General features: G+C 40.2%; 1 protein-coding gene and 2 pseudogenes across 8 annotated transcripts in view; 1 reads left to right on the plus strand and 2 right to left on the minus strand.

Moving 5' to 3' along the window:
• Nucleotides 1-21,881, plus strand: part of SPIDR (scaffold protein involved in DNA repair) — a 563,099-nt gene that overhangs the window by 89,544 nt on the left and 451,674 nt on the right. The window lies entirely within an intron of this gene.
• LOC113923600 lies at nt 1,951-2,883 on the minus strand (annotated as a pseudogene).
• LOC113914477 lies at nt 3,547-4,290 on the minus strand (annotated as a pseudogene).

Genomic DNA, 21,881 nt, shown 5'->3' on the forward strand with positions numbered 1-21,881 from the left:
AAAAACATAACAAAAGAAAAAATCCAGAATATGATCAAATATGATCAGGCTAGTGTATAGATCAGTGCCACACCCTAGATTCTGGGTGTATTTTGGTGTGTTAGAAGAAAGTGCCTCCTAAAATTTAAGGAAAGACTTATATATGTACAAAATAAGGGTTGATACAATGAAGGGATGGAAGATGACTGTAAAGATGAAAATTATAAAACATTTTATAAAAGGAATTGGTAAGAAGTTGTTTGAAAAAAGAAAGAATAAGATTTAAAAAACAAAAGAATGTAATCAGGCACGAGACTAGAACAAAGCCATACACTAGTGATTTAGGGTATATTTTGATCTGTTAGAAGAAACTCAATCTCAAAATTTTAAAGAGAGGACAACTTATTTATATATATATATATATATGCCAAAAATAAGGGTAACTACTATGAAGGGATAGAATATGATTCTAAAAATGAAAAATAAAAAAAATTTTTTTTAAAAAAAGGATAAGATGTTGGTTGAAAAAGGGAAAAAGAAAAATTCAAAAAAAATACTGTTAAAAAAATTAAATTTGAAAAACTAATGAATCATGGTAAAAAAGCCATGAATTCTATGTGCAGTGTTCCCCTAGCGCTGTTGTTCCCCTCTTCTCCTTGATCGGTAAACTTTGTCTTGGCTGGCTGTTTGTGCTGATCTTCTGGGGGAGTGGCCAGTTGCCGTGATTCCCAAATGTCTTTGCTGGAGGAGGAATTGCTCCGCCCCTGTCGATCTGCGCCAAGCAATCTGCTTGGGTTTGCTCTTGGGAGCGTTTGTTCCTTGAAAGCTCTCGGTACAGCTTTGGAAGACGAGAGTGAAAATGGCGGCCTCCCTATCTCCGCCGGTCGGTGCTGAGAACTTGGGGCCCCGCTCCTTAGTGCGCCCCCAGAGAAAAGCAGGCAGTCACTGCCGTCTCCCCGGTTTCCGGCCGCACTCCGTGCTCCCCCGGCCTGTGACTGAGCATTTCTGTTTCTGGCACCCGATCCCGTGTGGAGTCTCCAAACCCAGCAGATCCCTGCAGTGTGCTCCCGCCCCGCTCCTCCCGGGGGAGGGAGGGGCTTCTCCCCGGCTCTGCCGCTTGTTGGGTCCCTGCTGGAGGAGCAGTGGCCCGACTGTGCTGCGGATCACAGTTTATGGCAACCCTGAGCTGAGAGCCCGCGCCTTGGCTCCGTCTCTGCAGCCGGGTTCCCCGCTCCGATACCTGGGAGCTTTGCTGCACTCAGGCACCCCCGGTCTTTCTGTGACCCCAAGGGTCCTGAGACCACACTGTCCTGCGAGGGTTCCACCCCCAGCTTAGCCACTGGAGTGACGTCCCTCAGCGGAACCGACTTCCAAAAGTTCCGATTTTGTGCTCTGTGGTTCTATCACTTGCCAGAAGTGGCCGACGGAGGCCCCCTCCCCCACCGTCTATCCTCCCGAATATCGCCTCGGATTCACTTCTCTGCACATCCTACCTTCCAGTAAGTGGTCGCTTTTTTGTTCAGAGAGTTGTTATTCTTTTCTTCGATCTTCTTTTGAGTTCGTAGGTGTTTAGAATGGTTTGATCCCTATTCAGCTGAATTCCTGAGACCAGACGAAACCCAGGTCTCCTACTCCTCCGCATTCTTGCTCTGCCCCCTGTCTAAGGATAGTTTTTAAAATGAGTCTGTTTGTAAGCATATATAGAGGTGTCTTTTTTTTTTCAAATCCACTTAGCCACTTGCTTTTTGATTGTAGACTAGCCCATTTGTATTAAAATAATAATGATGGTTATGAACTTATTGCCATTTTGTTAATTGTTTTCTGGGTGTTTTGTAGTTCCTTTCCTTTCCTTCTCTTGGTCGCTTCCTTTGTGGTTTGATAAATTTTGTTAGTGGTGTGCTTAGATTCCTTTCTTACAATCTTTTTTTTTTTAAACAGGTTTTCATTCACTTTATTTTTCTGGTATAAAATCTATGTGGTGGCTACAGCTGGAGCCTGGGTCCTCTGCATGGAGATTCTGGTGTGGGTCTTTACAAAATGGTCATTGAATTCCTGCTAGGCACACTTGGTGATCACAGTCTCTTTCCAGAGATCAGGGGTAAGATAGCTGTAGATCTTGGAAATGGCATCAAAAGTGGCCATGGTGAAGTTGCCCAGGGTGGCAGTGCAGCCCCTAGCTGAGATGTAGACGTCATCAATAGTGGCCATCATCAGTAGCTTCTTGGGCATGGGCTGAGACAGTACCAGTGCTTTTGGGGGCAGGGATGAGGCATGCCAGCACAGAGCCACAGTGGCCAGTCACCTTGCATGGGATAGTGTGGGGCTTACTTGTTCCCCCAGTAGCCTTGCTGAATGGGATGATGGAAAGCTTGGCCATGGGGCACCTAGGTGGCTTAGTGGGTTAAGTGACTGCCTTTGGCTTGGGTCATGTTCCCAGGGTCTGGGGATTGAGCCCAACATCTGGCTCCTTGCTCAGCAGGGAGCCGGCTTGTCCCTCTCCCTGTCCCTGCTATTCCACCTGCTTGTGCTCGCGCTCTCTCTCTCTGTGTCAAATAAATAAATAAAAAATCTTAAAAAGAAAGAAAGAAAGAAATCTTGGCCAGGATGATGGCAGTGGCTACCTCCTTGGAGCATTTAATACCCAGACTCATGTCAGCAAATGCCTTGGAACCTGACCTGATGAGCATGGGTCTGCTTTTGCATAGACAGAATCTTCAAAACCTCATCCTTGAGGAGGGATGTCCCCAGGAAGTAGTCAGTGATCTCAGATTCCTTGATAGACAGGGAGAAGAGATAGATCCCCTCCAGGGACTTGATCTTCATGTCTGTGACCAGGCCCTGCATGGTGATGGGGGTCCACTTCTTGTCCTTGGCGTTGCCTCTTTGAGCTCTGTGGCCTTGGCCCTGGCCTAGATGCTGCTACTGAAGCCTCTGTGGAAGCTACCACGGCCTCCCATTCCAGAGGCCCTGGACCCTACCATATCACCAACATCATCTGCCATTTGTTTTCTTGGAGAAGAATCTCCTCTCTCACAGTCTTTTGGGAATCTATCATAGGTTTTTGCTTGGTGGTTCCTATGAGGCTTAGTGTAACAACCTTTATTTATAACTGTATTTTAAGTTGATAACCTAAGTTTGAACACATTCTAAACTCATTTTTACTCCCCCCGACCCCATCCATGTTTTGTGGTTTTGATGTCACATTTTACGTACCTTTATGTTATGTATTTCCTAACTAATTATTGTAGTTATAATTTTTACTACTTTTGTCTTTTAACATTTATGCTAGCTTTATAAGTGATTAATCTACCATTTTTACTATATGTTTACCTTTACCAATGAGATTTATACTTTCATATTTGTTTTTAATATTTGTCAAAATAGTTTTCTTTTAAAAAGGCCCCACTGCTGCAGCCCCACTGGCTGGCTCTCCATCATCTCCCTCCCCAGCCTAGACACAGTTAGAGGGGTCCTGACTGGCCCAAGTGCCCCCTTTAAGTTTTTCCTACCCAGGACATCTTAGAGAGCAGGGAGGAGAGTGCCCTGAGGTCCATAGTGGGTGGATGCTCTTCTTCCTGACTATTCCAGGCCTAGGATGTAGTTGATGCCTTGCATCAGGCCAATGATGATAGACTGCCAGGCTGCCAAATATCGAAGCCAATCTAGCAGTTGCCCATACATGATGTGAGGCCTCTCCCAGGGCGTGCTGAACATTCTTCTGAGATTCACTTTCTGTTTGCAATAGGGACACATCTGTTTGATTCCTACAATGCACCAGCTGAGGATGCAGAACTCATGGAATACATGATTACAAGACAGCTTATGTATATTCTTGATGACGTCCTCTTCACTGACATCCACAAAGATCTGCTGCCCACACAGGGCACACACACTGTCTGAGAGAGAGGTGTTTGGTAGGCATGCCTGACTCATTGTAGAACCCTATGGTAGGCGCCATGTAGTCTGCACACATTTGTGTAAAGTCTCGTTCAAGAACTCCATAGTAGAGGCCATAGAAGAAGAGAGAAATACCAAGGTCCATGGCATCTTCTGGTTTGATTTTGAATAATATAGACCAAAGAGGGTAAACATGACAGCCATGTAGCTAACAATGCCAGTGGCATAGCTGATTTTATAGATCAACAAGAACTACTTATAAACCAACCTTGCGGTGTCTGTACAAGTGGTGAAGATGGTGGCAGTGGTGGAGGTGGAGGTTGGAGGAGGTATTGTTGGAGAACAGGAGCTGGATGAGGTTGATATGTTAGACCTTTCCCAAAAGGAGCAGTGGAGGGTTGAGCACATGTGCATGCATACCAGGCACCCCTAGCCATGAAGCCATGCACGTTGAAATGGTCCTCATCCTCATGGCTACTTTGGTGGTGGCTCAGCTGCTCCTGGTGCAGGGGAAACAGAGCTACAATATGGTGACCCTCTTTCAGGTATGGGTTGTTCCCCTCTACTTCACAGTGATGCTACACTGGTGGAGGTTCCTAGTGATCTGGATCTTGTTCTCTGCTGACACAGCTTTTGTCACCTTCTGAGCCATCTGAAAACCACTAGTTCAGACAGTCCCAAGTTTGGTGTCCTATGTTTTCTTCTTGTGAATTTGTCCTTTTTATTTTCAGCTTAAAGAAATCCCTTTAACATTTCTTGTAATGCTGGTTTAGATGAACTCTTTTAGGTTTTTTTTGTCCAGAAAACTCTTTATCTTTCTTTCAATTCTGAATGATTTTGCTGGGTGTGAAGTATTTTGGTTGAAGTTTATTTCCATTCAGCACTTTGACTATATTGTGCTACTCCCTTCTGGCCTGAAAAGCTTCTGCTGAAAATCTGCTATAGTCTTTTTTTTTTTTTTTTTAATGTTACAGTTTTTTATTGCTTTTAAGATTTTCTCCTTGTCTTTAACTTTTTAGTTTTATTTTTTTAAACATTTTATTTATTTATTTGACAGAGAGAGACACAGCGAGAGAGGGAACATAAGCAGTGGGAGTGGGAGAGGAAGAAGCAAGCTTCCCGCTGAGCAGAGAGCCCGAAGTGGGGCTCGATCCCAGGATCCTGGGATCATGATCTGAGCCGAAGGCAGACACTTAACGACTGAGCCATCCAGGCTCCCCTAACTTTTGACATTTTAATTAGAAAGTGTCTTTGTGTGGGTCTGTGGGTTCATCTTAATGGGAACTTTCTAGAATAAGATGTCTGTTTCCTTCTCTGGGTTAGGGAAATTTTCTGCCATTTTATTCATTTCTTCAAGTAAGTTTTCTCCATCTCCTTCCGTGACAGATACAGTGTGAATTTTAAGTCTGTTTGATGTTTTCCAGTTAGTCCCTTAGGCTACCTTCATTTTTTTTCTTATTTTTTTTTTGCTGCTCTGATTGGGTGATCTCCAGTGCCCTATTTTGAGTTCACTGATTCTTCTGCTTCATCCAATCTGCTGTTGAACCCCTTTAGTGTATTTTTTGGTTTAGTTATTGCATTCTTCAGCTCTATGACTTCCATTTGGTACTTTCTTGTATTTTCTAACTCTTTTTTGAAGTTCTCACTGTGTTTATCTATTCTTCTTCCAAATTTAAGAAAGCATCTTAATAATCATTACTTTGAATTTTTCATCAGGTTAATTACTTACTTCTGTTTCATTAAGGGTTTTTTGGTGGGGGGGAGTTTTATTTTTTCAGTTGGAACACATTCCTGTTTCTTCATTTTGCTTGACTCTTTCTGTTTGTTTCTCTGTATTAAATGAAACAGTCAACTCTCCCAGTCTCGGAAGAATGTCTCTTGTAGGAGATGAACCTTTGATGTTCAACCTTTCCCTAGTTCTTGGTTGTCTCTTTATGATTTTCCAAGCAGCCTAATTTTTTGTTAGTAGCTCCCAGTTACGGAGGATGTGCCAAGGGGCACATATCCATGTCCCAGAGGGGAATATCTCAGTTAAGGCCTAAATCCAGGCTGATTGGAAGCCAGATCTTTAGGCAACAGCTTTTAAAGTATGCATATATGTGTGTGTGTGTGTGTGTGTATGTATGCAAAACATATATTATGTATGTTTACACATACAGTTCTGTGGGACCACAAGCATAAGCCTTGGTGGCCACCATAACATAAGATCTGGAGTTGTGCTGTGAACAACAGTTTCAAAAATCAACACTGTGGACTAGTGTATTAACTTCTTTCTGGGAGATACTGGCAAACTATAGTGAGGGAGAGGGAGGGCACATTGATGATGTTCCTCTGCCTATGTTCCATGTGAGTGCCTCCCTAGCCTCTAAGGTGTATGCCAAACCTGAAGCCTGTTAATCAATCTGAAGCATTGGGACAAGCAAATGGGTCTCTTTCAACAGAGAGACGGGGCCGGGGGGGGGGGGGGTTCATTTCGCTGTTTGTTCAGTGCCCTGGGAGTGGCACCCTACAAAGAACTGTCTCTCCAGTTGTTAAAAGTCCTATGGGAGCCAGGAATACAGGCCCCCCTGGCCAGAGCCAGAGCCTGACCAGAGCCAAGCATTCAAGGGGCCTCGCCTGTGTGGCAGCCACAAACACCAGGACACCAGATGTAAAAAGTGGAATACCAAACTCATGTAAGAGCTCCCTTCTAAGAGACTGGTGCTCTGGATTGCAACTGAGGGTGAACATGAACATAGTGCCCATCTTCTGAGATCTCTGGTCAGGTTTACAATCAGCCCTTAGATGTATGTTTAATTAGCAGCCTGTCCCTCAGGCTGGAGCTATGATGCCTGCTTGTAGGCATCTTTCACAAAGCTCCTGGGTCTCTTGCCTCTTGCTTTGCCCTGAGTGTGGTAACTGTTTAAGAACTCTTTCACCATTGGTGACAGTCTTATGAGACTTGTGAGCGTAAACCCCAATGGCCATTAGAGCCAGGTGATGTGGACATGTTCCCTGGCAGCAGCTCTAAAAATCAAGGTGCCAGACAAGGGTATAAGCTTCTTTCTGAGAGATACTAGTAAGTTAGAGCAAGGCAAAGTGCAAAGATTGTACCCAGTGGCCTCTGTTTTCCTGAAAGCATGTCTTTGGGCACCTAAATGTGTGTTAGACCAGAAACCTACCCATCAAGCCAAATTTCTTGGACAAGCAGATAGGCCACTTTCTCAGAAAGACTAGGGGTGTGTTTCACTCTGCTATGTGTGCAGAGCCCTGGGGGTGGTATTCTGCCAAGAATTGTGTCCAATTGTAGAGTACCATGGGATCCAAGAAAACAAGCCTCCTTGGCCACCAGAGCCCGGCTATCAAGGAGCATTCCTGGGCTGCAACTGCAAAAACTGGGGCACCAGATGTGTGTAAAAGCTCCCCTTCAGGAGACAGTGGTGCTGCAGAGTGTGGACGAGTGAGCATGCAAAGATGGTACCTACCCTCTAAGGAAAAAGAAAAATGGTTCCTGCTGACTTTAGCAACACAGAGGGAGAGCACAAAAGTGGTGTGCACTGGTTGGAGGATAAAGATGGCATCCACGGTGAACAAAAAAGTCTAAGGTTAGGTTAGTATAGAAGATGGTGGAGGAGTAGGGGACCCTATTTCAACTGGTCCCCGGAATTAAGCTGGATATCTACCAGACCACTCTCAGCACCCACGAAGTCAGCCTGAGATGTAAGAAGATCTGGATCTCTACCAACAGAATATCGCAGGCGGTTGGTTTTGATGTATCAAGCAGGGAGCCCTGATTCCACGGGCAGATATTGGAGGATAAACAGCAGCGGGAGGGTGCCTGGCCACGGGGATCCTACACCACCAATGAGTGACAGTCTCGTGCGCTGGGGACAGGGCATAGACTCGCAGACCGGTAGCTTCGGGGAAAAGACTTTAGGGCAGCCCCTGGAGCAGAAACCCGGAGTGGTGAGTCGCGCGTGCGAACTGGGAGCGGCTGGCGGTTTTAGAAGCACAAAGGGCAGAGACGTGCCCCAACCTGGAGGCAGGACTGGTGGCGCTGCGGAGAGGCGCACAACCCAGGACGCTGCAGTTTATAGCAGCACTGACAGAAACGGAGACAGTGTAGCCTGGAGAGCTCACTGAAGAACAGATTGCGATCTCTCTGCTCTGAGGCAGAGGGTTGGAAATGGGTCTCTTCTGCTCTGACTCGCAGAAAAGATGCGGAAAGCCACCAGAGAAGAAAAGCCCCCAAAACTGATCCCCACTGAGCCCATTCCCCTGCCACGGGGGGCAGGGAAATTCCGCCCAAACAGGGTTGCCTGAGTAATAGCGTGGCAGGCCCCTCCCCCAGAAGACAGGCTGGGAAAACAAGAGGCCAGCAACCCTAAGGTCCCTAGAAAACAGGTGCATCTTGCTTGCGTTCTGGTCAATAATTTGGACTCTATACATTCCCTCAACCACCCGTCAACAGAATGACTAGGAGGAAGAACCCCCGAAATAGAAAAGACTCAGAGATCACAACTTATGCTGCAGATTTACCAATGGATGCGGTTATAACCAAGATGTTGGAGATGGAATTCAGGCTATCAATTGTGAAGACAATGGCTAGAATGCAGAAATCAATTAATGGCAACATAGAGTCTCTAAGGGCAGAAATGAAAGCTGAATTGGCAGAACTTAAAAATGCTATCAGTGAGATCCAATCCAATCTAGATAATCTAACAGCTAGGGTAAGTGAGGCAGAAGAACGAATAAGCGACCTGGAAGACAATATACTAGATGAAAAGGGAAAAGAGGAGGCCGGGGAAAAACAGCTCAGAATCCATGAAAATAGAATCAGAGAAATAACTGACACCATGAAGTGTTCCAATGTCAGAATAATTGGAATCCTGGAGGGAGTGGAGAGAGAGAGAGGAGTAGAAGATGTATTTGAGCAAATCGTAGCTGAGAACTTCCCTAATCTGGGGAATGAAACAAACATTCCTGTCCTAGAGGCAGAGAGGACCCCTCCCAAGATCAAGGAAAACAGGCCAACACCCCGGCATGTAATAGTAAAACTCGCAGATCTTAGAACCAAGGAAACCATCTTAAGGGCAGTTAGGGGGAAGAGATTCCTTACGTACAGAGGGAGGAACATCAGAATAACGTCAGACCTATCCACAGAGACCTGGCAAGACATATTCAGGGTACTAAATGAGAAGAATATGCAGCCAAGAATACTTTATCTGGCAAGGCTGTCATTTAGAATGGATGGAGAGATGCAGAGCTTCCACGACCGGCAGAAACTGAAAGAATATGTGACCACTAAGCTGGCCCTGCAAGAAATATTAAGGGGGGTTCTATAAAAGGAGAAAGACCCCAGGAGTGATATACAACAGAAATTTACAGGGACAGTCTATAAAAACAACATCTTCACGGGCAACACGATGACCATTAATTCATATCTTTCAATAATCACTCTCAACGTGAATGGCCTAAATGCTCCCATAAAACGGCACAGGGTTGCAGATTGGATAAAAAGACAGGACCCATCCATATGCTGCCTACAAGAGACTCATTTTGAACCTAAAGGTACATCCAGACTGAAAGTGAAGGGATGGAGATCCATCTTCCATGCCAGCAGACCTCAGAAGAAAGCTGGGGTAGCAATTCTTCTATCAGACAAGTTAGATTTTAAACTGAAGTCTGTAGTTAGAGACACAGAAGGACACTATATCATTCTTAAAGGGTCTGTCCAACAAGAAGATGTACCAATTGTAAATATCTATGCTCCCAACATGGGAGCAGCCATGTACATAAGCCAGCTGTTAACCAAAATAAAGAGTCATATGGATAACAATACGTTAATTGTAGGAGACCTCAATACTCCACTCTCAGCAATGGACAGATCATATAAGCAGAAAATCAACAAGGAAACAAGAGCTTTGAATGATACACTGGACCAGATGGACCTCCTAGATATATACAGAACATTCCCCACTAAGACAACAGAATACTCATTCTTCTCAAGCACACATGGGATTTTCTTCAGAATAGACCACATACTGGGTCACAAATCAGGTCTCAACCGATACCAACAGATTGGTATTATTTCCTGCATATTCTCAGACCACAATGCTTTAAAACTGGAACTCAATCACAAGAAAAAATTTAGCAGAAATTCAAACACTTGGAAGCTAAAGACCACTCTGCTCAAGAATGTTTGGGTCAACCAGGAAATCAAAGAAGAACTTAAACAATTCATGGAAATCAATGAGAACAAAAAAACATCGGTCCAAAACCTATGGGATACTGCAAAGGCGGTCCTAAGGGGGAAATACATAGCCATCCAAGCCTCACTCACAAAAATAGAAAAATCCTGAATTCATCAACTAACTGTACACCTTAAAGAACTAGAGAAAAAGCAACAAACGATGCTGAAGCCATGCATTAGAAGAGAAATAATTAAAATTAGAGCAGAGACCAATGAATTAGAAATCAGAAACACAGTAGATCAGATCAATGAAACTAGAAGTTGGTTCTTTGAAAGAATCAGATCGATAAACCACTGGCCAGACTTATCCAAAAGAAAAGAGAAAGGACCCAAATTAATAAAATTATGAATGAAATGGGAGAGATCACAACTAATACCAAGGAAATAGAAACAATTATCAGAAATTATCAACAACTATATGCCAATAAACTGAGCAATCTGGATGAAATGGAGGCCTTCCTGGAAACCTATAAGCTGCCAAGACTGAAACAGGAAGAAATTGACAACCCAAATAGGCCAATAACTAGTAACGAGATTGAAGCAGTGATCAAAAACCTCCCAAAAAACAAGAGTCCAGGGCCTGATGGATTCCCTGGGGAATTCTACCAAACATTCAAAGAAGACATAATACCTATTCTACTGAAGCTGTTTCAAAAAATAGAAACAGAAGGAAAACTTCCAAACTCATTCTATGAGACCAGTATTACCTTAATCCCCAAACCAGGCAAAGACCCTATCCAAAGGAGAATTTCAGACCGATATCCCTGATGAATATGGATTCCAAAATCCTCAACAAAATCCTAGCTAATAGGATCCAACAGTACATTAAAAGGATGATCCACCACAACCAAGTGGGATTTATCCCCGGGATGCAAGTGTGGTTCAACATTCACAAATCAATCAGTGTGATAGAACACATTAATAGGAGGAGGGAGAAGAACCATATGGTCCTCTCAATTGATGCAGAAAAAAATTTGACAAAATACATCATCCTTTTCTGATTAAAACTCTTCACAGTATAGAGATAGAGGGAACATTCCTCAAGTTCATAAAATTCATCTATGAAAAACCCACAGTGTATATCATCCTCAATGGGGACAAGCTGAGAGCCTTTCCCTTAAGGTCAGGAACATGTCAAGGATGCTCACTCTTGCCACTGTTGTTCAACATAGTACCAGACGTCCTAGGAACAGCAATCAGACAACAAAAAAAATAAAAGGTATCCAAATTGGCAAAGAAGAAGTCAAACTCTGTCTTTTTGCAGATGACATGATTCTTTATGTGGAAAACCCAAAAGACTCCATCCCCAAATTACTAGAACTCATACAGCAATTCGGTAATGTGGCAGGATACAAAATCAAGGCACAGAAATCAGTTGCTTTCTTATACACTAACAACACAAATGTAGAAATAGAAATTAGAGAAACGATTCCATTTACAATAGCACCAAAAACCATAAGATACCTCGGAATAAACCTAACCAAAGAGGTAAAGGATCTATACTCTAGGAACTACAGAACACTCATGAAAGAAATTGAAGAAGACACAAAAAGATGCAAAAATATTCCATGCTCATGGATCAGAAGAATAAACATTGTTAAAATGTCTGTGCTACCCAGAGCAATCTATACCGTCATTGCCATCCCGATCAAAATTCCAATGACGTTTTTCAAAGTGCTGGAACAAACAATCCTAATATTTGTATGGAATCAGAAGAGACCCCAAATTGCTAAGGAAATGTTGAAAAGGAGAAACAAAGCTGGGGGTATCACGTTGCCCGATTTCAAGCTATATTACAAAGCTGTGATCACCAAGACAGCATGGTACTGGCACAAAAACAGACATATAGACCAATGGAACAGAATAGAGAACCCAGATGTGGACCCTTAACTCTATGGTCAAATAATCTTTGACAAAGCAGGAAAAAACATGCAATGGAAAAAAGACAGTCTCTTCAATAAATGGTACTGGGAAAACTGGACAGCCACATGCAGAAGAATGAAGCTCGACCATTCTCTAACACCATTCACAAAGATAAACTGAAAGTGGATGAAAGTCCTCAGTGTGAGACAGGAATCCATCAACATCCTAGAGGAGAACATAGGCCATAACCTTTTTGACATTGCCCACAGCAACTTCTTTCAAGATACATCTGCAAAAGCTAGTGAAACAAAAGCAAAAATGAACTTTTGGGACCTCATCAAGATAAAAAGCTGTCTCACAGCAAAGGAGACAGTCAACAAAACAAAGAGGCAACCCACAGAATGGGAGAAGATATTTGCAAATGACACTATAGATAAAGGGCTGGTATCCAAGATTTATAAAGAACTCAAACTCAACACCCAAAAACAAATAAGTCAAAAAATGGGCAAAAGATATTAAAAGACACTTCTCCAAAGAAGACATACAAAAATGGTAACAAACGCATGAAAAAATGTTTATCATCATTAGCCATCAGGGAAATTCAAATCAAAACCACATTGAGATAACCACCTTACACCAGTTAGAATGGCAAAAATTGAGAAGACAGGAAACAAATGTTGGAGAGGTGGTGGAGAAAGGGGAACCGTCTTACACTGTTGGTGGGAATGCAAGTTGGTACAGCCCCTTTGGGAAACAGTGTGGAGGTTCCTCAAAAATTTAAAAATAGACCTACCTTATGACCCAGGAATTGCACTCCTGGTTATTTACCCCAAAGACACAGATGTAGTGAAAAGAAGGGCCATATGCACCCCAATGTTCATAGCAGCAATGTCCATAATAGCCAAACTGTGGAAAGAGTCTAGATGCCCTTCAACAGATGAATGGATAAAGAAGATGTGGTCCATATATACAATGGAATATTACTCAGCCATCAGAAAGGATGAGTACCCAGCTTTTACATCAACATGGATGGGACTGGAGGAGATTATGCTAAGTGAAATGAGTCAAGCAGAGAAAGTCTATTATCATATGGTTTCACTTATTTGTGGAACATAAGGAATAGCATGGAGGACATTAGGAGAAGGAAGCAAAAAATGAAGAGAGGGAAATCGGAGGGAGAGATGAACTATGAGAGAGTATGGACTCTGAGAAACAAACAGGGTTTTCGAGGGGAAGGGGGTGGGGGGATGGGTTAGCCTGGTGATGGGTATTAAGGAGGGCATGTATTACATGGAGCACTGGGTGTTACACGAAAACAATGGACCATGGATCACCATATCAAAAACTAATGATGTATTGTATGGTGACTAACATAATAAAATTAAAAAAAGAAGTCTAACCTTAAAAGAAAAAAGGGACCTACTAGCTTTAGTAAGTTAGAGGGAGAACTTAACAATGGCACTCAGCAGCACCTCCTTCCCCTGAGAGTATCCCAACAGGCTGTGGCCTCTCAGATGGTACTCTAAGATTAGCAAATGTATTTCTTTGACATAGAGTCTGGGTGCTTTTCAAAGAGCTCTTTCTGGGCTGGGCTGCAGGATGTGAGTGAGTCTGAACATGATCACTTTAAGAGATGTTTCTCAGTTTGGTACAGCTCTGTGGGTTTTGTGGATCCAAGGCCAGTTGGCTTTGAAAGCCACATGTTTTGAATATAATCTTTCAGGTGCAGATTGGAAAAGTTGGGGTACCTGATGTGGGGTACAAACCTTTGGCTCCGCAGGGGGAAGCTCTTGGTTTGTTAGTTCCCCCCCGTTTGTGGTTTACTGCACTGAGGTGAGGTTTATGGCAGGACTGCGTCACCGCCTCTCCCACCCACCTTGATGTGGCTAAGTCATTATCTTAGCAGGCCTCTTCTCTTTAGGTGGAAATGGACAGGCTGAGTATGAAATTCATATGGAAATATGAAGGATCTAGGTTTTGTAGAGCAGTGTTGAAGAAGAATTACTTCATTAACTTACACTACCTGACTTACTCTAATGCTACAGTAATCAAGATTGTGATAGTGGATAAAGATATACAGATAGATCAATGGAACAGAATAAGAGTTGAGAAATTATTTTTGACAAAGCATTCCAATGGGGGAAACAATGGTTTTTAAACAAATAGTGCTGGAATGATTAGATATTCACATAGATAAAAAATTCACCTTGACCCCTTATCTCACATACACAAAACTTAAGATGGATCATGGATCTAAATGTGAAAGTTAAGCCGGAAAGCTTCTAGAAGAAAAAGTAGAGAATAGGCTAAGCTTTCTTTGGTAGGCTACAAAAGCAACAAATATTAAAACTACTGTAAATTAAAATTAATCACAATAAAAAAAATGACCACCATTAAGAGAGAGCATTTATGTGTAAAGGACTTGTATCCAGATTGTATAGCGAACCCCTACTACAATAAAAGGACAATTCAATTAGTTGGAGAAATATTATAAGAGATACTTCATACATGATGCTACATGCCTAGTCTGTGAGCATATTGGACTTCAATGTGTGAATTTGGGGGGGGCACATTTCAGCCTATAACAGTATTATAAAGAAAAATTTAAAAATTATTTTTAAGTTTTTATTTAAATTTTAGTTAACATACAGTGTAATATTAATTTTAAGTGTATGATATAGTGATTCAACACTTACATATAACACCCGGTGCTCATCACATCAAGTGCACTTCATACTCCCATCACCTATTTAACCCCCCCCCCCCCCACCCATCTCCCTTCTGGAAACCATTAATTTGTTCTCTATAGTTAAGAGTCTGTTTCTTGGATTGTTTCTCTCTTTTTTTTTCCTTTGCTTGTTTGTTTTGTTTCTTAAGTTCTACCTATGAGTGAAATCATATGATAATTGTCTTTCTCTGACTGACTTATTTCACTTAGTATAATACCCTGTAGTTCCATCCATGTTGTTGCAAATATATATATATATATATAGACACACACACACACCACATCTTTATCCATTCATCCGTCAATGAACATCTGGGCTCTTTCCATAGTTTGGCTATTGTGGACATTTTTGCTTATAAACATGGGGGTGCAGGTGCCCCTTTGGATCACTACATTTGTATCTTTGGGGTAGATACCCATTAGTGCAATTGCTGGGTTGTAGAGTAGCTCTATTTTTAACTTTTTGAGGAACTTCCATACTGTTTTCCAGAGTGGCTACACCAGTTTGCATTCCCACCAACAGTGCAAAAGTGTTCCTCTCTGCATCCTTGCCAACACCTGTTGTTTCTTGTATTGTTCATTTTAGCCATTCTGACAGGTGTAAAGTGATATCTCATTGTAGTTTTGATAAACAGAGAACTGATTTTTCTTAAGAATGAGTTTTCTGTTAGAGTATTAGATTGAAAAAGTATAGTGGGTTGTTGATGTACAGTGAGTTGTTGATGTCACCTTGGAATGTTTGGTACAGAACCAGCATTGGATGCTGATTTGGAGAGCAGTTAGAGGTACTATATTAAAATTAAAGCAACACAAGGAAATTTCATTTTCTCTTCACTCTGAATCTACATTTCTGGGGCAAGAAGAAAAAAATAGTATGGGTAGTTGTAAAAATTATTAGAAAGTATGAAGAAATGAACCCACAAGAGAAATTAGAATGAGAAATTGGAATGGAACGATAAGATTTATATCTCATGGATTTATTTCAGTAGTTTTGTCACAGTTTATTTTTCATTTTCAAATACCAGCAATTTTTAAAACATTATAATGAAAATGTTTTTCAGATTATAAATATTTTGGGAGGGATTTAATTTTTGAGTTCCAAAGCCAAAAAGACATCTTTGGTGCTCCAGAAAAATCTTACCCCTTTTTTCTTCTCTGGCTGCTGTAGTTACAGCAGCTATGACAGAGGCATCTGGGATTTGTGCTCTTTCTGAAAGAATGGAAGACTCTGCCAGTCTTGGTTCCCCTGATACGCTCATGTGGGAACAGTCTCCTCTGTTTTACCTTAAACGCCTGTGAGACATCTAGGTTGTTGAACATTCCATGGCTGTCAGCTCTATTTCAGAGGTTATCCAAGGAGATGAAAGAAGGCTTCTTATAGAACTAAAGTTGATAATAAGATGATGGTCATACAACTTTACTCTCTCTTCTTCTGACCATTTCTGTATCTTTACACAAAAGAATCAAGCCTACATCCACTCAATTTCTTTTATAAAATAAAGTGTGAGTGTTTGCTTTCCATTTGATTGAATGTACCCTTTTCCATTGGTACAGCATTTAAATACAAATTTTAGAATTGGTCCCAGGTTCACCAAGTTATAGCCTAAGAAAGACTAACTTAGGTGACTTGTTTTATCCTAAGAAATGTCACACTGTGGATTTTATTTTCCTAAACATTCTAACTTTTGCAGGTATTGCCTTCTGACAGGGCTGGAAAGGGCTGTCTGTTATGACAGTTTAAAAGAGGAGATTCCAGGGCTCTGATGATATGACTGGAGTTTAAAACTAGCCCTTCAATAGGGAGCTGGAGAAACTGATCACTTGAGGAGAGTAAGCAGGAACTGACAAGAAGTTAGAGTCAAAGTAGTCAGGGTAGAATGAGTAGAGAGGCAATTACTGGTGAGATAGGGGAGGCCCATTAACACTAGTGTCACCTTCTGAATTTGAAATTATTATTCTACTTTTTGAAGTCCTTTTCAAGAAAACCTATGTGTGCCCCTTTATTTGGAAAGTCCTCTGATGTCAGGTCATTTAGTCTCATACAAGCCACTTAATCTGTATAAATGGTGAAACCCATTATTTTGTAATCTTCCACTTTTAGTTGTTAGCAGTCCAGTTGCTACCGATTTTCTTTAAAAAATAACTAAAATAATACACTGGGGTCAAAGGGATGATTATATTTTTTTTTGTCTCAAGTAAAAGTATGTTAATTGTTTAATATACCAAAATGATAAATAAATATACAAAATGTATTAGAATAGTACTTTAATGATTAAAGTTGCTTATCTCACCAAGGATATGGCACAGGGCACTGGCCATAAGTAGCAGTCAGTTATGGAAGAAAAAGTGTGAGACATTACCCATTTATTTTTTCTTATTCTTTTCTTATTTTATTGGACCATACATTTTAACATGTTGTTAAATTGATGCAGTTTGATTGTTGTGATTCTTTTCTCTTATTGGGGTGTCTACCCACTTAATTGTTCAAAGAAACTTCAGTATCTGTTATCCTTGCCACATATACTTCTTAGCTACATGCAGTTGGTCATCACATCTCTCAATTTATTTATTTATTTTTAAGATTTATGTTTTTTTATTTGAGCGAATGCGCACAAGTAGGCAGAGTGGCAGGCAGAGTGAGAGGGAGAAGCAGACTCCCCACTGAGCAGAGAGCCTGATGCAGGGCTCGATTTCAGGACCCTAGGATCATGACCTGAGCTGAAGGCAGATGCTTAACTGAGCCACTCAGGTGCCCCAGATCTCTTGATTTATTTAAAAAAATTTTATTGAGGTGAAATTCACATAATATAAAATTAACTTTCTAAAGTAATTTCAGTGACAGTACATAGTAGCATGTTGTATAGCCACCACTTCTGCTTCATTTCAAAACATAATCATCATCAAAAAGGAAACACCATATCATTAAGCATCCACTCCAAAATCCCCCCTACCCCACACCTCAGGAATACCAGTCTTCTCTCTGTTTCAGTAAGTTTACCTGTTCTGAATATTTCATATAAACGGAATCATACAGTTTGTGACCTTTTGTGTTTGGTTCTTGCTTAGAATAATGTTTTTGAGGTTCATCCACACTGAAGCATATATCACTACTTCATTCTTTTTTATGGCCGAATAATATTCTGTTGTATGAATATACCAAAATTATTTATCAGTTCATCTGTTGATGGATATTTGAGTTTTTCCACCCTTTGGCTATCGTGAATATTGCTGCTAAGAACATTGGTGTACAAATATTAGTTTGAGTACCTGTTTTAAATTCTCTAGGGTATATACCAAGGACTGGGATTACTGGGTCATATGGCAATTCTATATTTAACTCACTGAGAAACCACTAACCTGTTTTCCATAGTGATTGCATTATTCTACATTCTCACCAGCAATGCACAGTGTTCCACTTTCTCTACTTCCTCACCATCATTTATTTTCCTTTTTATTTTTATTTTTTTTAAAGATTTTATTGATTTATTTGACAGAGAGATAGCAAGAGAGGGAACACAAGCAGGGGGAGTGGGAGAGGGAGAAGCAGGCTTCCCACGGAGCATGGGGGGCTCGATCCCAGGACCTTGGGATCATGACCTGAGCCGAAGGCAGATGCTTAACGACTGAGTCACCCAGGCACCCCTATTTTCCTTTTTAAAAGAAACTTTATTGTAACAATCCTAATGGGTATAAAGTAGTATATTAACGTGGTTTGGGTATTTATTTCCCTAATGACTAATGATGATAACCATGTTTTCCTTGTCATTTATATATCTTCTTTGAAGAAATGGCTACTTAAGTCCTTTATTGATTTTTTAATTGGGTTTTTTTTCTCTTTGGATTTTTTAAAAATATATTCTAGTTAGTAAACCCTTGTCAAATATATAATTGGCAAATATTTTCTTCCATTAAGTAACCTGACTTATCACTTTCTTTTTTAAAATACCTAGTATTACCAGAAGCCTTGTGGGGTTTTTTATTTGTTTGTTTATTTAAAAAAGATTGTGACTCCCATCTATTTTTTATTTGATAAATTTGACATGTTACACTTTGTTAATTTAAGGTATACAGCATGTTACTTTGACACATTTATATAATTTGATTGCCATTTGAAGCAGTATTTATCATATTATAGTACAATATTATTGTTTATAGTCATTATATTGTGCATCACATCTTTATGGCTTATTTTACTAATGTTAAAGTTTCTACCCTTAAACACTATAAATCTTTTCCCTCACTCCCCATCATGTGGTAACCACTATTTTACCCTCTGTTGTTTTCCAAGGTTGATTTTTATAGATTCCACATTGGTGATATCATATAGTACTTGTCTCTGTCTGACTTATCCGCTTAGCATACTGTACTCAGTGTCTATCCATTTTGTCACAAATGGCAGATCCTCCTTTCTCATGACCAAGTAATATTCCATTGTGTCTCTATATGCCACATCTTTTTTTAAAAAAGTTCTTTCACCCATCAATGGGTATTTGGGTTGTTTCCCCATCTTGGCTATTTTGAATAATGTCTGATAAACATGGGTGTGCATATATCTCAACAAAATCCTATTTGTATTTTCCTTGAGTATATAACTAGAAGTGGAATTGCTGATTGTATGGTAGATATATTTTTAATTTTTTGAAAAACCTCCATATTGTCTAATGTAGTCTTTGGACTTACTTACATTCCCACTAACAGTGTATAAGTGTTCCTTTTCAATAACATCCTCCCTAGTACTTGTCTCTTCCTAACAGGTGTGAGGTGATATCTCATTGTAGTTTTTGTTTGCATTTCCCTAATGATTAGTGATGTTAAGCATTTATTCACGTGCCCAGTGGTCATTTTGATGCCCTCTTTGGAAAAATGTCTATTTAATTTTTCTGCCCATGTTTTAATTGGATTGTTTGTTGTTTTCTTATTAAATTATGTTCTTTATGCATTTTGTATATTAATCTCTTTTCTAATATGTAGTTTGCAAATATTTTCTCTCATTCTTTAGTGTGCCATCTCCTTTTTCTTACTTGTTTCTTTTACTGTGCAGAAGCTTTGAGTTTGATGTAGTCTCATTTGTTGATTTTTGCTTTTGCTATGTGTGCTTTTGGCATCATCCAAAAATCATTGCCAAGATGAGTATTGATGAATTTCTCCCCTATGTTTTCTTCTAGGAGTTTTGTGGAATCAAGTTTTATGTTTAAGTCTTAAGTTTTGAATTTTTGTGTGTGGTATGAGATAGAGGTCCAATTTCATTGCTCTGCATGTGGTTATCCAGTTTTCCAGGCATGTTTGTTGTTGTTCCTCACTGGGTGTTCTTGTCTGTCTTGTTGATTATTGGTTGATTGTATATGCCAGGATTTAATTCTGGACTCTCTATTCAGTTCTTTTGGTCGATGTGTCTGTTTTTATGGTTCTGTACTATTTTTATTACTATGACTTTGCAGTATAGTTTGAAATCAGGAAGTGTGATGCCTTCAGCTTTGTTCTTTCTTCTCAGGATTGCTTTGACTATTTGGGGTCTTTTGTGGTTCCACACAAATTTTAGGATTGTTATTCTATTTTTGTGAAGAATGCTTTTGGTATTTTGATGGGGTTTGTGTTGAATGTGCAGATGGCTTTGGGCAGTATGGCCATTTATATAATATTTATTCTTCTGATTCATGACATGGGATATCTTTCCACTTGTTTGTGTCTTGCTCAGTATCTTTTATCAAAGTCTTATAGTTTTCATTGTGCAGATCTTTCACTTCTTTGGTTAAATTTATTACTAAGTATTTTATTGCTTTTGATGCTATTGTGATTGGGATAGTTTTCTTATTTCTTTTCCCAGTGCTTCATCATTAGTGTAAAGGAAGCCACTGATTTCTGTAAGTTGATTTGTAACCAACTTATGTGAAATCGTTGATTAATTCCTATGTTTTTTTTTTGATGGACTCTGCGATTTTTCTGTGTTTAAGATCAGAATCAGCAAATAGTGACAGTTTTACTTTTTTTTTTAAGATTTACTTATTTGAGAGAGAATGAGAGAGAGAGAGAGAGAGAGAGAGAGAGAGAGAGAGCACTAGAGGGGGGAGGGTCAGAGGGAGAAGCAGACTCCCTGTTGAACAGGGAGCCCAGTTCAGGACTCCGTCCTGGGACTCCAGGATCATGACCCGAGCTGAAGGCAGTCACTTAACCAACTGAGCCACCCCAGTGCCTCTACTTCTTTTCTGATTTGGATGCCTTTTATGTCTTTGTCTTGCCCAATTGCTCTAGCTAGGACTTCCAGTACTATATTGAATAGGTGAGCATAGCCAATCTTGTTTTGTTCCTGATCTCAGAGGAAATTCTTTCAATTTTTCTCCATTGAATATAATCTTAGCTGTGGGTTTCTTGTATATGGCTTTTATTATGTTGAGGTATGTTCTTTCTATACCAAGTCTATTGAATGTTTTTTTTATCACGAAAGGATGTTTTTTCTGCATCCATTGAGATAATCATGTGATTTTGATCTGATGTGGTGGATTACATTTATTCACTTGCATACATTGAACTATCCTTGCATCCCAGGGATGAATCCGATTTGGTCATAGTATATGATCCTTTTAATTTGTTCTTGAATTTGGTTTGCTAATACATGTTGAGAATTTTTTTTATCTATATTCATCAGGGATATTGGTCTGTAGTTGTGATGTCTATCTGGTATTGGTATCAAGGTAATACTGGCTTTGTAGAATGAGTTTAGAAGTGCTTCCTCTTCCTCCATATTTTGGAACACTTTGAGGAGAATTGGTGTTAATTCTTTAAATGTTCAGTAGAATTCACTAATAAAGCTGTCTGGCCCTGGAGTTTTCTCTGTTGGAATTTTTTGATAACTGACTCAATCTCATGACTTGTTACTGCTCTGTTCAGATTTTTATATTTCTTCCTAATTCAGTCTTGGTAGAATCTTGTGTGTTTCTAGAAATGTACCCATTTCTAGGTTATGTAATTTGTTGGCATATAATTATTTATAGTAGTCTCTTATAATTATGTATTTCTGTAATACGAATTGTAATGTCTCCTCTTCCATTTCTAATTTTTTTTATTTGAGTCTTCTGTCTTTTTTTCTTAGTCTAGTTAAAGGTTTGTCAGTTTTTTAATCTTTTCAACAAACCAGCTTTAAGTTTCATGGATTCATCCTTTCTGTTGTTTTTCTGGTTCCTATTT

The sequence above is a fragment of the Zalophus californianus genome, chromosome 4 (genome assembly GCF_009762305.2).
Source record: "Zalophus californianus isolate mZalCal1 chromosome 4, mZalCal1.pri.v2, whole genome shotgun sequence".
In the NCBI taxonomy this organism is placed as follows: domain Eukaryota; kingdom Metazoa; phylum Chordata; class Mammalia; order Carnivora; family Otariidae; genus Zalophus; species Zalophus californianus.